Here is a 20,503-nt window from a genome sequence, read left to right on the forward strand (position 1 = left end):
AGTCCAACACCAACCGAGTGTTTGGCCAGCTAATCTCCACTGTAATCTAAAATTTATATCTGAATTTAAACAGAGCATAACTAAATAGAATTTTTGCAACATCAAATACATAAAATCAAATAAGACAAGAATATTATGCCAACAATGTTGACAGACAAATGGTGGGAAAAACTGATGTCTCGACGTGGTGCGGTCCGACCTCAGCGATCTCTAAAACCTGGGGGAAACGTAAAAAAAATAAAACGTGAGAATAATCTCTATGAGTGGACAAAAATAGACTTTAAAACAAAACCCTTGAAAACCATTTGTAAAATTGCTCGTTTACTTTGAACTCATTTCTTAAAGATCTCCCAGTTTTAAAACCATTTTTCAACTCCATTTCTAAATCATTTCAAAACTGTAATTCGAACTCTAAAGAACGAATAGTACTCTTAAGCTGTAAAACTGTTAAAATATCTTAAATAAAACGCATTGCTCAACTGAAACTGTCATTTAAAATATTTTTGAAGTAAATTCATTTCTCAAAATACTCCACAAACTGAAACCTCACGCCACACTAGTACTAGGGGAACTGCTGATCATATACTGCCGAGTCATCTCTAGGCAAGTGCAGAGCAATATGTGATGCTGGTCATACACCGCCAACTAGGCAAGTGCAAAGCAATATGTCATGCTGATCATACATCGCCAACTAGGCAAGTGCAGAGCAAATGCTGGTCATACATTGCCGAGTTATCTCGAGGCGAGTGCAGAACAATATATAATGCTGGTCATACACTGCTGACTAAGCAAGTGCAGAGCAAATGCTGGTCATACACCGCCGAGTCATCTCTAGGCGAGTGCAGAGCAATTCTATACTTACTGAGGGAGGGTACTAATATGGCGGTTTGAAATTGCTTGTGCATATCTGAATAAACCACATCTCAGGAATACTCATCCAGATAAAAACTGGTAATATAATTTTTTCAATAAATCCGTTAAAATAAAATCATTCTCAAATCATGAAAACTGCTAAATCCAAATCATTTCCAAATGATGGAAATTCAATGATAAAACTTGCCCAAAATAATGCCAAAAACCATTTCCAGAAACTATCCATATGAAAACCATGTAATGCAACCCTAAACTCATCATTTACCCATATCAAAATATTTAATTAACAAATGATTTTGAAACTTATGCAATCCAACGGATCTCAAAACATCTCATAAATCATTAATCGAAAATACCAAGCTAGTTAATCATAAATTTAAGCTTCCAAATGATAATAGTAAATCATTTTTATTTTCCTCTTTTCAATATGGATAAACGTTCACTAATTTATTTAAATCCCTCAGTTAATTTAGCATGCAATAACTAAATAACTTTCTTTAAATAAATAAATCATAAATTGCATAAAACATTTATTAAACGAAGTCCACTCACAATTTACTCCAAGCTACGCCGAATCCTTTCCGAAATTGATTCCTAATCATGACTCCTCACTTGCTTGTCACTAGAATAGCCGAAAAATGAAGCTATATCGACATAATATAAAAACACGTCTACTTTAATAATTTGAGAAATTAGATATACAAATTTCAAGTAAAAAGGTAAAATGATCGATATGCCCTCATAATCGAACGAGGTCTAAGTTTTTGTTTTCCATAAAAATTTCTAATCCGGTCAACACCACTCACCAACATCAAGACTTAACATCTTCCTCAAATAACAATCTCAGTTTCCCAATCAATTTAAACCAACATTTCTTATTCTCTTCATAATCAATATAAATCATAATAATACCAAGATATAAATAATAATCCTCAAATCATACCAATACTTCCTCAAAAATTAATTAGATCCTTCTGGCCGAACGATTGCCTAATCATCAATCAATAACCTCGATAATAGACATTTCTCATATAATCAGTAATTAATCTCAAGGCATCTCTATAATTCCCAATTAATCCTTAGCCTCAAAATCATCATCAATCGATTCTCATGATCCAATCCTACACTTAGCCTCCTCTAACATATAACAGCAAATCACACAAAACAGACAATTCACTCACGGTACTCTACAATACAATCCAATAAGTTTCACTCACCGTCCAACTTGTGAAAAGACATAATTTCCCTTCAGGCACCTTTGCTCGGATCTCCAATCCGGCAGCATAACGGCATCGGAAATAAGATTTCCCGAGTCTGTGCACCTGTTAAGACCAGACAACCAAAACTTTAAAATCCAAGGTTCACAACTTAGTCATTCAACAGTCGAAATGGACGGTAACCACCACGTATGGTGGCTGCCTGGCCCCAAAAAACATACAACACTCACCAATACGCAATATGGATCCTGGGATTGGCCTCTGGGAGTCCTATGGAGGCTGATTAACAAGAAAAACCACCCAACCCAACGGCACACGTGGCGGTTCCGACGGGGGCAGCGGCGACACAACCTGGAAAACACCCCAAAACAAATCCAATTAGTACTAATTGCACAATAAGACGTTCAATTGCACAAAACCAACTCGAATTCAAGTCCAATTTGAGAAATTCGAAATAGGCACAAACGCTAAAATCAAATTCCTAAAATTTCAAAATTGAACAACCACGCCTTAGAGAAAAGGAAGCCCATACCTAGAGGATCGTTTTTCAAAACTAGACCGACGGCCAAAAGTCGCCGGAAATGGCCGAAATCGGCAGTGGAAGCCGGCGGCTGAGTTGGACTTCCCGAGCTCATTGTTCTGTCGTAGAGCATCATCGGAGTAAGAGGACACCACAGCTGAACTAGCCGTGATGAGAGAAATAAGACCCAGTGAGTTCGACCGCCCAAATCTCATCGGAAAAGTCAGATCGACGGCGAGGGTTCGAATTGGGTCTAGGCTGGGTTTCAGGGCTTTTCTGGGTTGAACGGAGACCAGGGGTAGAGGGAGGAGAGGGCGGCGATGGCGGGGAGCCAAAGCCCAACACCAGCCACAGCCGGACGCGCCCTCATGCGCTGGTAGAAGGGGCGGCTAGAGTGAGAGAGAGAGAGAGAGAGAGAGAGAGAGAGAGAGAGAGAGAGAGAGAGAGAGAGAGAGACGCATGAGAGAGAGATAGAGAGAAAGAGAGAAAGAGAAATGGGGAGATAAGAGAGAGAGTGAGAAAATCTGATTTTTGAGTATTTAAAATCCACTTCTATAAATTTACAAAATTGCCCCTCATTGCACATGTCTGTATCTCTCAAACCGTAACTCAGATCAACGCGTGCTATGTGTCTACGAACTCGTGGACTCGAGACCTTCCCAATGGGCCCAAAGTCAAAAGCGAAAGTCCACTAGAATAAAAAGTCAACTTTTGGGTCAAAGAAATTTTAAAAGAAAATTAAAAATTAAACACAACCTTTTTATTTCTCAAATCAAATGCCTAATTCTTTAAAATAAATTCTCAAAATATTGAAAATAAATCTTGAAAAAAAATACAGAGTGTCACAATTTAAAAACATAACACCTTTAACTGATAAGTTTTGAATAGTGTAAATCAATTCAGTGAAAATACCGAATAAATTCTTAAAACATGTCCAAAGTAATTTAGTAAAAATTTTTCCGAGGTTTTTCAAATTTCATTTCCTTATAAAATCTCTTAAAATGAACAAAGTTAAATAAAAAATTTAAATTTCCAAAAAAATTTGGATTTGGTCGTTACAACCTTCGCCCCTTACAAAAATTCCATCCTCGAAATTTAGCATATATTGTAAAAGACAAGTAAATCCTAAACTCGTAACTCTTATCAAGTTCCCAAGCCGATTCTTCCAATGTACTATCCGACCGTGAGACTTGACCAAAGTAAATATCTTCTTATGTAGTACTTTGCTTCCTTGATCCAAACAAAATTATTTTACTCTTCGAAGTGAATTGCCGCTATGTCGAAATCCGAAAGGTGAGCCACAAACTCCTATCTTGAAGTTATAGTGATGGTGCACCCTGTAACTCGTTAGGTAATCCACTAAAAGTTTCACCACCCTACCAAAAGAGGAGGTCTCATGAGCAGGTAACGAGTGAACATTTCTGTGTGCACCCAAAAATTCAAGGGGAGATGTCAAGGTCGTTATCAGCGCACGATCGTGTACTATACCGTCTGTTTGTAACAATAAGTGCTTGATATTCTAACTCCTTTATTTTACTTGACTTGTAAATACTCAACTTATGTGTTTAGTAATTATAGCCCATAAAATTGACCCTTTGTCTGATCGAAGAAAATTCGAATTTTTGCTCAAACGTCTCATTTCTTTGTTAATGCCTATGTTGATCACATATCAGGGTGATTTGTCTAAGTCTCACCACGCTTTTGCTGCTCCAATCAAATTGACCCTCCGGTCTCTAATTGTATCCAATAGTATTCTAAATACCCTTTACTCACAACCTTGAAAATTATTACTATAACTACTTCCCTCGCATAAGGATATAAGATATTCAGGGTCCTTATCCCAAAAGCCCAAAACTAACTCCCAAAGTGAGTACCATGTCTTTTAATGGTCTAATATTCCTGCCAAACAATCAAGTGATTAACAAATCCAATCAGTATAACGTTAATGACACACCACAAACCTTAAGTTCACTCTTAAGTCAATTCACCACTTCTCATGAAATTGACATACGATGGGCTTCCTTTTCTCATTTTCTTGAATCTATTTTCGTCCGTACAGCTATTAGTTCCTCACTTCTCTTTTTAAAATTTTTGCCTTAAATCATGTCACTCTATTTTAACTCTTAAGTTGAAATCAATGACCTTCGATCCAAAGTAATACAAATTTCTAATAATCCCTTTACTTTATTCCAGTATCCTTATTTCGTTACATCAATCTAACATAATTAACAACTTTTGTCTCCAATTCCAAGTGTCACAATATATATAAAAAAAATCACTTATCATCACCCGATCACATATCACACTCTTAGAATCTACCTTACCATGCTGACCATCAAATCCTTATTCACCTCAAGACATGGAATATTTGTATCAGAACAATTTACTTTCATGCCTAAATTATTCATTCATTTGCATGCTATCCACATGTGATGTTCCTCAAACTTCTATTCTTAACACTTACTTGAATCCATTATTCGAATCTATTAATTGCCTTACATATGTCTACTACCTTATAGTTTCTCTGATCGTTTCTGACAGGACCGCCCTCAGATTCCACTCTGAATCTCGGAGAGGTCCTGTGGTAATCCAAAATTAAGGAAAATCCTACCGAAAATTCGGTAGAACCTCCCCTGAAAATGGACTAACCCAAAATTTATTTACCTGTAAAAACACTTCTAAAAATAACAGGCGCCTCTACCACAACCAAAAAAAAGTCTCAGCCCCCAAACAATACCACAAAACATAAGGTTCCAGTATGGTTTTCAGAGCCACTATTTCTACTACAACAAATTTTAAGGTTAAAGTAAAAAAGAAATTCCAAAATGGAAGCGATGCCTACAAGATCTGAATAAAGAAAATGGACTATATGCCTCGACGTGATTGACTCGACCTCACCCAATGCTACGGCCTGGGGGGAAACAATTTAAGACAAAACAAGAAAATTGTGAGATAAACTCAGTGAGTGGACAATTTATAAGTACGAAAAATAATTGTCCTTTATCTTTTCACAAACCATTGAAAGTCAAATTTAAACTCTAAGACCTCACGTCGCTCTTTGAAATCCCCCAGTTTTAAAACCCTGTTGAAACTCCTTTTCAAACAAAAACAACGATTATTCCACATAAACATTTTCATCATTTAAGTAAACACAATTGATCCGAAAATAATTTCCATAAAATATGAAAGGTAAACGATTAAACATGATATCACGCCAAAATAGACAATAATATAATTAACTCAAAACCTCTATTGTCATTCATGCAAACTATCCATCTCTAGGCCATGAAATGAAACATCACATCATATAAGCATCCGAAAAACTGCTAGTCATACTCTTAGGTAATTAAGCTCGCCACATCTCGTGCATAGGCACGAGCAGGCAGATAAGCTCGCCACTTCCCGTGCAGAGCGAATCGATGCACGGGCAAGTAGGTATGCTCGCCACTTCCCGTGCAGAACGAATCGATGCACGAGCATGCAGAAATGCTCGCCACTTCCCATGCAGAACGAATCGATGCATGAGCAGGCAGGAGTGCTCACCACTTTTCGTGCATAGCGAATCTATACACGAGCAGGCAGGAATGCTCGCCACTTCTCGTGCAGAGCGAATCTATACACAAGCAAGCAAGAATGCTCGCCACTTCATGTGCAGAGCGAATTTATACACGAGCAAGCAGGTAACTAGGCTCGCCACTTCCCTTGCAGAGCGAATCGATGCACGGGCAGACAGGTATCCTCGCACAGCTTCAATCACAACATTCTCGAAACTGACACATAACTATCATTGTTTAATAATATAATGCCCCTTGTATTTCTTTTCAGATTCATCTCTACCTATGCCACATCATCAACACTTGCTGTGAGAAAATTTATTCTTAAAACATGGAATTTTAAACCCAAAACAAATATGAATTTAATAAAACTCATGGTAAGCATTCATTAAACAAATGTAAATGTATAGTTTGAGAATCATAAATCTATGATGTAATGTTTCATTTTATGGCCTAGAGATGGATAGTTTGCATGAATGACAATGGAGGATTTGAGTTAATTACATTATTGTCTACTTTGGCGTGACATCATGTTTAATCGTTTACCTTGCATGTTTTATGGAAGTTCTTTTCGGATCAATTGTATTTACTTAAATGATGAAAATGTTTTTGTGGACTAATCGTTTATTTTGTTTGAAAAGGAGTTTTGACAGGGTTTTAAAACTGGGGGATTTCAAAGAGCGACGTGAGGTCTTTGAGTTTAAATTTAACTTTTAATAATTTGTGAAAAGATAAATGATAATTATTTTCCGTACTTATAAATTGTCCACTCACTGAGTTTATCTCACAATTTTCTTGTTTTGTCTTAAATTGTTCCCCCCTAGGCCGTAGCATTGGTAGAGGTCGAGCCAATCACGCATAGCGTCCATTTTCTTTACTCGGACCTTGTAGGCATCGCTTCCATTTTGGAAGTTCAATTTTACTTTAACTGCAAAATTTTTTATTGTAGAAGTAGTGGCTCTGAAAACCATACTGGAATCTAATGTTTTTGTGGTGTTGTTTGGGTCTGAGACTTTCTTTTGGTTGTGGTAGAGGCGGCTCATATTTTAAAAGTGTTTTTACAGGTTAATTAATTTTGGGTTAATCCATTTTCAGGGGAGATTCTGCCGAATTTACAATATGATTTTCGTTGATTTTGGATTCCCACAAGACCCTCTCCAAGATTCAGGGTGGAATCCGGGGGCGGTCTCGTAAACTTGGTATCAAAGCTTTAGGTTTTAGATTCCTTGACTTTGCACTGAATGTGCATACCTATGATTGATAAGTCCTTGGCTATCATATAGGTACCATGCCTCCTCGACGTGGCCGACCACAGAGGACCCACCATAGAGTAGCTAAGGGTACAGATGAGACCGAACAGGTTTTGAGCCGTCAATTAATAGATTAGCAGAAGCAGTGACTATCGCTATGCGTTCTAGAGCCTTTCCTGACGGCGAATACAGTATTGAGCGTGCCCATAGACTTTGGGCCTCAAATTTTTCTGGTACTACTGACCCTAGTGAAACCAATGAGTGGATAATACAACTTGAGAGAATTTTTGAAGTTATGGGATGTCCTGATGAATGGAAGGTTACCTTAGCTACATTCTTGCTTGTGGGTGACGCCTATCACTTGTGATACTCAGAGCGTTTGGATTTTCCTTGATTTTGGATTCCCACAGGACCCTCTTCGAGATTCAGGATGGAATCCGAGGGTGGTCCTGTCATCTAACCTACAACAACAAATCACATAAAACAGACAATTCGCCCACGATACTCTATAATATAACCAGATAAGTTTCACTCACAGTGCAACTTATGAAAATACCGAAATGCCTTTACTCGGATATCAACTCGGCTGCATAACGGCATCGGGAATAGAATTCCCGAGCCAGGTACTGTTAAGACCACATAATTCAATCAAATTTTAGATTTCGCAAATTTTGATTTTTCACGGCTGAGTCAAGTGGCAATCACCACAAACAGTGGCTGCCCAGCCCCAATTTTCGCATAAAAATTCCAGGAAATTCCCAGAAACTCACCAACACTCACTAAAAGGAACTAGAAGGGTTCCTTGGACTTCAATTAGGCGGAAATGAGTCAAACAACCATTAACCCGCCACAAAAAGTGGTGGTTCCGATGGTGGCATCGGCGGCACAACTCTGGAAATACTCAAAATCAACTCTAATTAATCCTAATTGCACAATAGAACCTTCAATTGCACAAAAACAACTCGAATTCAAGTCCAATTTCAAGAAATTCGAAATAGGCATAAATCCTAAAATCAAATTACTAAATTGTAAAATTGAATGACCATGCCTTAGGGGAAAGGAATCCCATTCCTAGAGGATCATTTCTCATAACTAGGTCGACGGCCAAATCTCGCCGGAAACGATCGAAATCGGCGGTGAGGCCAACGATGGAGATTTGGTTTCCCGAGCTCATTGTTCCATCGTGGAGCATCGTATGAACGAACGGAGACCATGGCTGGACTCACCATGACTAGGGGAACAAAGCCCAGTAGGTCGGGCCATCCAATTTCTGCCGGAACAGTGAAATCGTGGTGGTGCAGCCGCAACTTTGGTGGCTTGCTGCACTGTCGTGGGTGGTCGGATGGCTGATCCGAGACCACCAATAGAAAGGTATCATCGATAGCTTTCCAACGCCACCAAGAATACCTAAATCAAAGGTCGGATCATAGAGTTATGGTCAATCAAAGTTTGGCCAAGGAGGAGAGAAAAGAGAGAATCGGGAAAGAGAGAGAGAGCACGGGGAGAGATAGAGATAAATGAGAGAAGAGAGAGAAATTTCTGACTTTTGGTTATTTAAACTCAGCCCAAGCAAAATTACAAGTTTGCCCCTCACTTGAAAAGCCCGTAACTCTCAAATCGTAACTCTGATTTTCGTGTGCTTCGTGTCTACGAACTCGTGGACTCGAGACCTATCAAACGTGCCCAAAGTTAAAGACGAAAGCCCACTATTTAAAAGTCAACTTTTGGGTCAAGCCCAATTTAAAACAAAAATAAAAAATTCAATCAATGTTAATCATTGTTGAAACTTTTTTATAACATTATTACATAGACAGCAACTTGATAGGGATGTTACTGAACACGTACAGATATCATGCTACAATATGTTATAAGAATCTCTCTTCACCTTTTAATTTGTTTTCTTTTATTGTTTTCCTGGTTTCTAACCAGGACTTTCAAGACCGTTTAGTTTCTAAGTAATGAAAATTTAATTTAGTATTTTAGAAATGGCAAACCCTGCAGGTATTCTGCAGAACACCCCGCATCAGAACTGCAGAGCACCAAATAATTCGTCAAACTCTCAGCATGACAGTCCCCTCACATGGAAAAAATTAAAGGTATTAATCAAAGTTTATCTATATATATAAAGCAAACACCTCCATTAGGTGAAATTTTCAAAAATTTCAAAAAATACCTTTTGTCAATTAAAAAGTTAAAAGAATAAAAATTAATCTAAGGAGGATAAAATTGTAAAAGAATAACAAAATTAAAAGCCCAGCGTGTGTTTTCTAGGTGCAGTTCAACTCTATCCCACTATCCTACTAAACACAAACGTCTCTAATATTCAACAACTAATCAGATTCTTTGCATTTTCTTTTTCCTATATTCTGCTGCTCTTTTTCCCAAATTCATCTAAGGAGGATAATTTTGTCTTATATAATGTGGCTCCTGTGATGGTACGTACGGTTCTATTTGTTTACATGTTTTTTCTTTCATTGAATTTTGTCTTATACTGTGTAATCTTTTAGTATACATATGTGCACTACTGTTTGTGAGACAACGTATAGTTTCTCATAGTTTCAACACTTTGAATCTGCTTCCCAAATTCATTTTTATTTTATTTAATTTTTAAAAAGCATCATACTCCTCTATCTGTTTGTGAGCCATTATATCTATCTGGCGATATTGTAATTTGTACATAATCTCTTTTGCATGTAATTTGAGACTTTGAGTAACCTTTTTTTGTTGGAAAATAAAAAGTAAAAGGAATATCATATTATGGCCCATCACATATTTACAAAGAGGAATAATGTACTAAAGATCAACAAAAGCAAGCAAAACAGAAGTAAGCAATAGGACTAACAGCTAGAGAAGACTATGATTCTTTAGATTGTGAAATTAGAGTATTTAAATTCCTAGCGTTAATTGAAAAAAAAAAAAAAAAAAAAAAAAGAAGGCTGTTTTGGCATAGCTCGAAATCAATATAGAGAATAGGACCAACCACTTACAGGTTGCTATATATGTAATGCTGATTGAAATTAAAATTTTATATTGTTTACTCGAAATCAATAGAGAGAATTTTGTGACCTTTTTTACATTTATTGACATGTTACTTTCTCCTATGTTTAATAACTCTTTTTTATTTGTTTTTAATATCAATAGAGATCTAATTATTTTGATCAAATTGGAGTGTGCATTTGATTCCTCAATTTGTCAACATGACGTGGTTCATGTGTTAGAAAGGAATTGGGTGTGTTATACCAAGGGGAGATAGCAACCTGAAAATTGCTAATGTGTTACATTGCTCTAACTCTGTAAATCACTTAATTTTTTCTAAAATAGCAAAAGAGGTGATTGATCGAGTAGAGAATGTGGCAGTGCTGACTTTGAAGGTGCTACAAGGACATAAAATTTGAGTTGATCTCGTTGAACATGGTATTTTGTTGATGCTTTTAGGCATCGCTGTAACGACTCGACCCAAATTTTCACTGGAAATTTAAATTTTTATTTAACTATGTTTTTTTTTAAAGGGGTTTATAAAAGATGTTGGATTGTATTTTAAAGATTTTGAGATTTAAATTGAAAAATAAAAAGGGTTTTGATTTAAATATTTATTTTTGTTTTAATTTGGGCTTGACCCAAAGTTGGCTTTTAAAATAAATGGGCTTTTGATTTTGACTTTGGGTCCGTTAGATAGGTTTCGATTCCACGATTTCATAGACATGTAGCACGCGTCATTTCGAGTTACGGTTTGAAAGATACGGACACGTGAAGTGAGGGGCAATTTTGTAAATTTGTATAAGTGGGTTTTTAAAATACCCAAAATCAGAAATTTTTTCTGATTTCTCTCTCTCTCTCTCTCTCTCTCTCTCTCTCTCTCTCGCTCTCTCTCCAGAAAGTTCTACACTCTCTCCCTCCCCCTTTATCTCTCTCTCTCCCCCCCCGCACTCTCTCACTTCTCCCTCTCTCCTCGAGCTCACTCACCTCCCCCTCCCTTCTCTCACCGGTGCGGCCAGCTCCGGCCTACTCCCCGGCGACCAGTGGCCGGCGACCAGCTATCCCACTGACCCAGTTTTCTCTCTCCCCGTGCTCTCTCTCTCCTTCGCGTCTCTCTCTCTCTTCCCCTTCACGGCGCGCGACACCACCAGGCCGGACCATCTTCTCCAGCGCGTTTCCCGACAACCCAAGCTCACTGGTCGACTTCCCGACGCCGGCCACCTCTCCCGGCCATTCCTCCAGCCAGCCTAGCTCCCACACACGCGAAATCAGGGCCAGATGAAGCCCAGCCCGCTACCATTGCTCTCCGGATTCCGGCCTTCCCCGTCGCCAATCAATGCTTTTTTCGGTGAAACGACTGTGGCTCGTGACGATTCGGCGGAGGATCGAAGCTAGGCTATCACTGTGAGTGGACTTTTGTTGTAAAAACATTTGTTTACTTTATGGTTTAATTTACTTGCTTATTCCGAGTTTTATTTGAGTATGGATGAAGTTAGAATATTTTGGGATTTGGACTTGTTAAAAATGATTGTGATTTTCAAAATGTACATTTCCATTAGTTTGATTAATGTCATTACTTTAAGTCTTATTAAATGATTTTTCATATGAGATTGACGAATTAATTTGGTTTTAAGAGTCGAGAGAAATATACGATTTCAAACTTGATTAATACAAGAGTTATTGGAAATAAATCGTTTTCAAAGTTTGAGTAAGCTTGGAGTTGATAGCAAAATGTGTGATGATTTTACTGTGTTTCTTTATTTTTAAGAAATTATCTTGCGCGGCATTGAGATATTATGCATGGTTTTATGTATACTAAATTTATTTGAAATAATATACTTTGGCGTATTGATTTAAGTTTTGAAGGAAGGTTTCAAAAATATTTTATTTCGATAAGAAAATGATTTTATGATTTGGTTATGAAAGATGGTTTTCAAACCGCCTTTGCAGTACCCTCCAGGTTATCAGATACATAGGTCTTTGGGACCCATCACGGCACACATATAGGCTTTGGGGAATATTGCCTGCACGTATGACCAGGATCGCCCTTTGGGGGCTGCTCTGCGTGCACGTATGACCAGGATTGCCTGCACGTGCTGATTTTATTCACGCGTGTGTATGGCCAGGATATTGCCTGCACGTGTTGGATTTCATTCCACGCGTGTGTATGGCCAGGATATTGCCTGCCTGTGTGATGCAGGAATTCCGCACAGGTGTATGGCCAGGATTATTCAGGGTATATAGCATGGTGGAAAATGAATTTGGTTATTTTCAGAGAATATTAAATATGATTTTAAGTGAAGGATTCTTTTGAACTCTATCAAGGTTGTTACGATGTTTTATAGTTCGTTGTTTTAAGAAATTGTTAATTTGAGAAAGTATATATTGTTTTATGGAATTTCTTAAGTTTAAGTAAACTTTATGGTTTTAAAACTGGGGGATTTCAGAGAGTGACGTGAGGTCTTGGTGCTAAATATGGTTTTGAAGGATTTTCTGAAACGGAAAGTTTACTTTTATTTCATTTCTATTAAACTGTCCACTCACTGAGTTTGTCTCACATTTTACCTTGTTTTGTCTTAAATTGTCCCCCAGGTAGTAGCTTTGGTGGAATCGAGCCAATCACGTCGAGGCAGTTGCATCCATCTCCCTAGTCGGACCCTGTAGGCGCCATTTAATTTTTTTGTAGAAATTCCTTGTAATAGAATAGAAGCTCTGATAACCATTCCACAATTTTAAGTTGGATTTCTGTGAAATTGTTGGGTCTGAGACCCTATTTGGTTGTGGTAGGGGTGGTTGATATGTTAGAAGTGCTTTTTAACAGGTCTTGAAATTTCTGGGTTAGTCCATTTTCAGGGGAGGTTCTGCCGAATTTTTGGTAGGATTTTCCTTGAATTTGGATCCCGCAGGACCTCTCCGGGTTTCAGGGTGGAATCCGGGGGCGGTCTTGACAATCGCCTCTTTTCAAATAAAAAAGAGCATACCAAGGAGGAAAGGGAAAAAGAAGCCAGGTAATAAAAACCCGGAAGACATTCCATTGGAGAGAGCATTTCAAATTGCATTTTTTCTTACTTTCCTCTCCTTTCTATGTTTTGTTTATTCGGTTATCATTTGGTGTCTTTGGTGATTTATCTTTGATGATTCTCACTTCAGTTTGTGTGTATTTTCAATTTTATTTTTATTTTAGAGATTAATTACGTTACCGTAAGATGCATGCATTTGAGAGACGATATCTACAACTTTAACTAATAACATCTATATTTGATCGATCTGCCTGTGCTTGTTTGACAGTAGGCAGTTTGTCTTCTCATAGTGATTATTTTCCTTTTGTGTGCATATCAGTGTGCTATTGTTGTAGTACATATCCATGCCAACCATGGCGTCTTCTGGTTCTAGCCGACACCACGAAGAGAGCTTATGTAAGTAGAAATCAATTGTTCTCCATTCTGGCTTTGTAGTATATATTCATGGATTTTATTTTTTTTGGAACTCTCAATGATTTTATACAAAGAGAGGTTATGTTCATGCAAAAATTTGTATCAAAACAAGTAGTTCTACCCATTTTGATGTCATCACTTATTTTCATGAACATAAATTAAACTTAAAAAACAACACATGAGAATCTAGCCATTTTACACACCATTTAGATAAATTAATGTGCATGTTGATTTATTAAACAAAAAGATTAACATAATAACAATAATATTGCAAAAGAAAATAATTCAACGTATGCTTAATGTACAATGGCTTTGGAGGTGCCTTAATAAGATACAAGAAGCAATATACAACACTTTGGCAACCAAGAACCAAGGCAAGTCACAAGTGTAATTTTTGAGGATATGAGACGCTTACCCAATAAACAAGGGTTTACATGAATTTGGTTCAAGCCTAATATGCAAATCCATATCAACACATATTTGTAATGTGCACAGCTGACTGATTTTTTTTGTTTTTTTTTTTTCTTATGCATTCACCCATCTTTTTCTTGGCTGTCACATTTATTCTAGATTTTAGAGTTATATATAGCAACCCCTAAATATGTCTAAATGATTTTTACAATATTTTGCATTCTATTATAAAATCACTTAATCTTGATTCTTGCAATGCTGCTTATTTATTCTTCATTAACTTTCTCATTTTGTCTCTCAAATAGAGCATCAAATTTTACACCATCAATAGGTTGGGCACCCACCCAAACCGTAGACAAATTAATTCAAAATATGCGCAATAAAAAAGCCAATTGACACGCGCTCTCGCGCATGTCAAGAGGCTAGTAGACAATAAAACAATTTCTTTGACACTAAAGCACATTTAACTATAAAGAATCAAACACTGGCACAAATGTCAATTGACTTCCTAAGACCAATGTGCTTTGGTTTCTTCAAAGCGTTGGTACAGATGTCTACCAATTGCTTCTCTGAAGAAACAAAAGTCAAAATAAAAGTACCACTCTCCACAAGATCTCTAATGAAATGATACCTTATATCTATGTGTTTGGTTTATGAATGGTGGACAGGGTTCTTTGAGATGTCAATAGCACTCATGTTATCACAATAGATTTGAAAGATCTCCTCAACAATCTCATAGTTAGCAAGCATTTGCTTCATCCAAAGAAGCTGAGTGCAAAAACTACCGGTGGCTATGTATTCAACTTTAGTAGTAGACAAGAAACAATATTTTGTTTCTTGCTATGCCATGACACTAAATTGTTCCTAGCATAGAAAGCACCACTATAAGTGTTTTTTAGATCATCACTACAACTTACCCAGTCAGAGTTACTGAATCCAACTAATCTTTTGTTAGTATCCGAAGTGTACGACAATCCATAATCACTTGTCCCATTAACATATTTGATTATTATTTTTAGTTGCAAACAGATCATTGTGATTCCTTTTGATCACTTTGAAACCTAACACACACTCCCACTCCCACAATAAAAGATATGTCTAGTCGACTAGCAGTGAGGGAAAGGAGGCTACCTATCATACTTCTATACAATGTTTGGTCAACTTTCTGGCCATTTGGTTCCTTATGAAGTTTCGTGCTTTTACTCATAGGAGTAGCAGCAGCCTTTGATGATTCAAAATTGAATTTCTTGACCAAATTCCTAGCAAACTTAGATTGAGAAATACAAATACCACTATCCTCTTGTCTAACTTGCAAACCTAGGAAGAAATTCATCTCACCAATTAGACTCATCTCAAATTCATTTGTCATTACCTCAATGAACTTTTTCACCTGAAAATTTGAGGTAGAGCCAAACACAATGTCATCCACATAGACTTGAGCAATCAACACATCCTTTTTGAACATTTTTACAAACGATGTGTGAGACCCCGTATTTTGCAAGGAATTTATTTTAAATATTTTGAGAATTTATTTTAAGGATTTTAGGAATTTATTTGGAATTTAAAAAGGTTTTAATTTAATTTTAATTTTTGTTTTAAATTGGGCTTAACCCAAAAGCTAACTTTTAAAATTAGTGGACTTTCGTCTTTGACTTTGAGTACGTTGGATAACTCTCCAGTCCACGAGTTCATAGACCTGAAGCGTACGTCAATCAGATCTACGATTTAAGAGTTACAAACATTTGAAGTAAAGGGCAATCTTATAATTTGTACCAAAGGGGGTTTTAAAACCCAACATCAGTTTTTAAAAAAACCCTCTCTCTCTCTCTCTCTCTCTCTCTCTCTCTCTCTCTCTCTCTCTCTCTCTCTCTCTCTCTCTCTCTCTCGCCCTCACCCTCACCCTCGCCGCCATTGTTATCGGTGCATGGCGGCGCGTCTGGCGGCAGCTGGGCTGGGTGTTTGGCCCACGGAGCTTGCCGTCCCTTCCTCTTCCTTCCCTTGGTCTCCGTTCAACCCAGAAATTCCCCAGAACCCGAGAACCCAGATTTCGCCCGTTTGGAGCTCCGGCGTTGACTTGCCATTTTTGGCGTCTTCGCTGGCCAGCTCTGTGATAGGACCGCCCCCAAATTCCACCCTGAAACCCAGAGAGGTCCTGCGGGAGTCCAAAATCAAGGAAAATCTTACCGAAAATTCGGCAGAACTTCCCCTGAAAATGGACTAACCCAGAAATTTCAAAACCTGTTAAAAAGCACTTCTAAACATCAACCACCTCTACCACAACCAAAATAGGGTCTCAGACCCAAACAATTTCACAGAAATCCAACTTAAAATTTTAGAGTGGTTATCAGAGCCTCTAATCTATTACAAAGAATTTACACCGAAAAATAGAATGACGCCAACTGGTCCGAGAAGGAATATGGATGTAACCGCCTCGACGTGATTGGCTCGACCTCCACCAAAGTTACTACCTGGGGGGACAATTTAAAACAAAACAAAATAAACCGTGAGACAAACTCAGTGAGTGGACAGTTTAATGAAAATGAAATCAAGGGTTAAATATCTTTTCAGAAAACCCTTCATAACCACATTTAACTCTAAGACCTCACGACACTCTTTGAAATCCCCCAGTTTTAAAACCATTTTCAAGCTTAAAAGTATTATAAAACTAATGAATCTCGAGGAAAAGATAACTCAAAACACATTTCTCAATAGCAAATTATTTAATTTATCATAATCATAAAAATAATAAAATCGAAATCATTGTAAAACTCGAAAAGTGGTTCTCACTCAAAATCCATATTTAAACTCTTGAAGATACCAATTTCATTTCTCACCATGCTATATACCCTGAATAACCTGGCCATACACCTGTGCGGAATTTCTGCATCGCACAAGTAGGCAATATCCTGGCCATACACACGTGCGAATAAAATCAGCACGTGCAGGCAATCCTGGTCATACGTGCACGCAGAGCAGCCCCCAAAAGGCGAAGCATCCCGACACACGGCCCAAAGCCTATATGTGTGCCGTAATGGATCCCAAAGACCTATGTATCTGATAATCTAGAGGGTACTGCAAAGGTGGTTTGAAAACCATTTTTCCATAACCAAATCGGAAAATCATTGTCTCACGGATAGAAAATATCTTTATCGTTCCCATAAACTTTAAATCCTCAATCCACAATGCATAAGCACAACTAGTAAAAGAGTCCTTAATAAATCTCATTCGAAACACATAAAACTAATCAAATCTTTGACCATAGGCTAAAATATGAAATAATCCATATGTATAAAAATAAGAAACTAATTTCCTTTCAAACATCCAACAATAAAACTTATTTGAATTAACATGTGAAATCCAACATTTAATACCAATGATCAAATCCCAAGATAAAATTCCCAAGTATTTAGTGTGAAATGATTGATGAAATTTTCATGAATTCTTTAGAAAACCAAAAGCCCATTCAAACTTCAATTTCACAATTAAAATTTATATAACTAGAATAAATCACGAATTTCATAAATCATTTAAAGTGACAAGAGTCCACTCACAGAGATAGCCCTAGCTTCGATCCTCCGCCGGATCGTCACGAACCACGGTCATCTCACCTATAAAATAAACAATAACAATAAAAATAAAATCAGCCTCGACTCGACCACATTAAAGGCGTGTGTATGATACACCCGTCTCTCATCCAATACAACGATTTACAATGCTAAAATTAAACTCACAAACACCTCCTCAAACATCCAAAGCTTCTCGGAACTAACCAACGTCACCCAACCATTCAAACAAATCCTAAGCTTAAAAGAAAATATGCACAAGACTTATTTCGGTCGAAAAGCTCATTTTAGAGAAATTTGTTATCGACCAAGTCTCACATTTCCGCTCCAAAACAGTATCAGCTTCTCCAACCACACTCTACATACCCAAAACCAATCACCCACTCAAAATATTACCAGAAATAAATCCCAAAATCACAAAAAGGCAGTGGGGGTTCAAAATTTCGATGATTGCCGCTCAAGAGGCTGTTTCAAGACCAAAATTTGCCAAAATTATCAAAATTTCTCAAACCCACTCAATTTCTGCATCCTAAACATTAATTGAACTTCCTAATATTGCAAATTTGTCCAACAAAACCACAAGAACAGTTCTCTAATCTGGAAGCCCAAGAAATTTCTGAAATGGTCCCAAACCCCCATATTCAATCTTCAGAAATTTCTCAAAATTACACATCCAAGCCATAAGGGAGTGAAACCCATCATGAAGGGAAGAAAACCCACCTATTTTCGAAGTGGATAGCGCTGAAGTTTGGCCGGAGTCCCGCGAGACAGAGGGTGGCAGCTGGGTTTGTTTCTGAGTTGTTATTGTGCGCGCAAAGGGGCTGGATTGCTAGAGGACTTTAGTGGGGGTCGGCGCCGGTGAGAGGGGGCCACGCCGGTGGCTTGGGTCGATGACAAAGTGGCCAGAGATGGGCTGGCCTGGTAGGGTTGGTCACGCGCAGGGGGTGTTGCGAGCTGGTGTGTTTTCGCGTGCAAGGAGGGTGGCCGGAAGGAGTCGATCGGCCTCTGGAGGTGTTCGGCGACGAGGGAGGCTTGCCGGTGGTCGGTTGTGGTGGCTGTGGTCGGTGGTGGTGGTTGCGGGCAGAGGGGACACGGAGAGAAAGGGGGGTGCGGGGAGAGAGAAATAAAGGGAGAGAGAGAGAGCGAGAATGTTCTAGAAAAAGAGAGAGAAACCCCTTAAAAATCAGATTTTGAATTTTTTTAAAACCCAATTTGTCAATTTACAAAATTGCCCCTCACTTCAAACGCCCATATCTCTCAAACCGTAACTCGAAACGACGCGTGCTACGTGTCTATGAAATCGTGGGTTCGAAACCTATCTAACGGACCCAAAGTCAAAATCGAAAGCCCATTTATTTTAAAAGTCAACTTTGGGTCAATCCCAAATTAAAACAAAAATAAATATTTAAATCAAAACCGTTTTTATTTTTCAAATAAATCTCAAAATCTTTAAAATACAAATCCACATCTAAAAAAAATCTCTTAAAAACATAGTTAAATAAAAATTTAAATTTGTAGTGAAAATTTGGGTCGGGTCGTTACACTCCGGCCCAGGAAGCTTCCTCTCGTCAAGCTGAGCATGGTGGTGTGCTCCGATCATCCACCTGACGCTCCTCGAAGACGAATCGATGCTGTGAAGACCGGCGGCTTCCACTGCAGATTTCGTCCACTTCCGGCGAGATTTGGCCGTCGACCCAGGTATAAAAGTTGATCTTCTCGACATCTTCTTCGTGCTTGTGTAATTTTTTTAGGTTGTTTTTGAGTTCAGAAATTTTGCAGGTTGACCACCACGGACCACCGCGGGTTCCACCGTGTTTGGTCGTGCCGACGGCTCTAATTATTGGTTTTTGACCTCTGGCTAGTCACCCGAAACCCGTGGGTGAGTTTCTGTGTGTTTTGTATCCTGTTCTAAGTCGGGCAGCCGCCATGTGTGGTGGCAGCCGCCCGTTTCGGTAGCTTAGCGGTCGTTTGTGTTTTTGAATTGTGATTTAACTTGGTTGTCTGGTCTTAACAGGTACATGGGATCGAGAAATCTTATTCTCGATGTCGTTTTGCTGCCGGATTTGATATCCGAGCAATGGCGCCGTGAAGGGCATTTCGGTCATTTCACGTGGTTGCACTGTGAGTGAAGCTTATCTGGTTATATTGTTGAGTACTGTTAGTGAATTGTCTATTTTGTGTGTTTGTTGTTATAGGTTAGAGAAGGCTAAGCGTAGGATTTGAATCATGAGAATGAATTGACGAGGATCTGAGACTAAGGAATTAATTGGGAATTATAGAGTTGCTCTAAGGATAATTGCTGAATTAGAGAAGGAATGTTTATTGTCGAGGTAAATAAATGATGACTAGGCAGTTATTATACAAAATGATCAAATTAATTATTGAGGAAGTGTTGGTATGATTTGAGTGACAAACAAGTGAGGGGTCGTGAGTAGGAATCAACTTCGGAAAAGATTCGGTATAGTTCGGAGTAAAAAATGAGTGGACCTTATTTTAGAAATGTTTTAAGAATAAATTTTCTCACAGCGAGTGTTGATGATGATGCATATGTAGAGGTGAATCTGAGAAGAAATACAAGGGGCATTAATATATTATTAAACAATGAAAGTTATGACTTAGTTTCGAGAATGTTATGATTGAGGTTGTACGAGAATACCTGCCAGCCCGTGCATCAATTCGCTCTGCACTGGAAGTGGCGAGCCTAG

General features: G+C 38.1%; 1 long non-coding RNA gene across 1 annotated transcript; it reads right to left on the bottom strand.

The window, feature by feature from the left end:
* Positions 1 to 16,219: 16,219 nt before the first annotated feature.
* LOC147280256 (uncharacterized) lies at positions 16,220 to 18,872 on the bottom strand. The gene is made up of 3 exons (XR_015123624.1): positions 18,519 to 18,872; positions 17,787 to 17,843; positions 16,220 to 16,703 (listed from the first exon to the last, which is right to left on the bottom strand). It is a non-coding gene; the product is annotated as an uncharacterized LOC147280256 (long non-coding RNA).
* Between the last annotated feature and the right edge of the window lie 1,631 nt (positions 18,873 to 20,503).

The sequence above is a fragment of the Dryas octopetala genome, chromosome 7, assembly GCF_963921425.1.
Source record: "Dryas octopetala chromosome 7, drDryOcto1.1, whole genome shotgun sequence".
Lineage (NCBI taxonomy): Eukaryota > Viridiplantae > Streptophyta > Magnoliopsida > Rosales > Rosaceae > Dryas > Dryas octopetala.